The following is a 1,476-nucleotide window of genomic DNA, read 5'->3' on the forward strand; positions in this document are numbered from 1 at the left end:
CACCGTGAGTTTACGCTACCTTTGCTTAGTACCGCAACTTGAAAGACACTATGGTTCTGCTTTGCTAGCGATAAGTGCCATTATGAGGGACCGTTGACATGGATATTGAACCCCTTCAGACGAGCATCATCGTTTGAGGATTGTGCTTTGGAAGCAGTCCCTTGGTCAGTAATATTGTTTCTGGGATTGTGAGGCAATGCGGGTCAGATCCACCGATTGTTTTAAATTCATATTCATCAATTCATTCTTCATCACGTTTCGAATTCTGGTCAGTGGATGAATTTTGTACTTTTAAATTGCATTTCGTCTCATTTCATACCATAGGGGCCGATGACCTCGATGTTAAGCCCCTTTAAACAACAAGCAGCAGCATCATCATCATCATCATCAGGTCTTACGGCGACGATGGGATATGAGTAGGAAGGAAGCGGCCGTGGCCATAAGTAACGTGCAGCCTAGTGTCAAAATGGAAAACCACGGAAAACTATCTTCAGGTCTGTTGACAGTTGGGTTCGAAGCCACTATCTTCCGAATGCAACCTCACAGCTGCGCGCCTCTAACCGCACGGCCAACTCGCTCGGTAACAAAAGTTAACACTGGCACATGGCCTAAAGATATTACTAATGACAAGACTTGTCGGCATCCAATTTATTTTTATTCTATCCCCTGAGAACATTGTTTCACGAACATTCCGCATTAAAGCGACCACAGTTCGAATCCAGATCATACAAACGGAAAGTAAGGTCCCAGTGGTCCTAACTTTAAGATATATCTGAATTACAATCATTCTGGAAACTAAGTTCCTGTTTATCATGATCTATTTTTGTCGAGATAGTAAAGAGCTGACTTTCTGAGTTCAAGGTAGCGGGTTCGATCTCAGCTCAGCACGGTGGTATTTGAAGACGCTCTAAAACACTAGCCTCGTGTCTATAGATTTAACAAAATATAAGTGAACTTTCAAGGGACAAACTTCCGGCATCTTGGCGTCTCCGGTAACAGCACAGCTAGTCTATTATTATTAATAAGAATCATCTTAACACAACGGTCCTGGCCTATAAACACAAACCAGATTATATTTTGTTGAGGACTATCACCGCGACTGTGAGAAATGCTGAACACAAGCGCTCCCCTCTCGACTGCACTGGCAAACATGTTAATTAGTTAATTAATTTAAATAATTACATCAACCACTTCCGGAAAAGGATAAATTAATTACATTTTATATATTACCATTTCGAATCCCATTTCATGATTGCAATAAACGAGTTTATTTAAATAGCCAATGGAATAGTAAATTAATGTTAAATAAATGGACTCAAAAGCGTAACAGAATTCACACATTTGAAACAATTTTAATGAGAATGTAATCGTTATGCAGGCTTGCCATTGATTAAACTCCAAAAAGCTATCATAACTTCAGACGATGTACAATTTTAACAAAGAGAGATTAGAATATTTTACTGTGTTGAATCTCTG

This window comes from Anabrus simplex, chromosome 4, assembly GCF_040414725.1.
Source record: "Anabrus simplex isolate iqAnaSimp1 chromosome 4, ASM4041472v1, whole genome shotgun sequence".
NCBI classification, from domain to species: domain Eukaryota; kingdom Metazoa; phylum Arthropoda; class Insecta; order Orthoptera; family Tettigoniidae; genus Anabrus; species Anabrus simplex.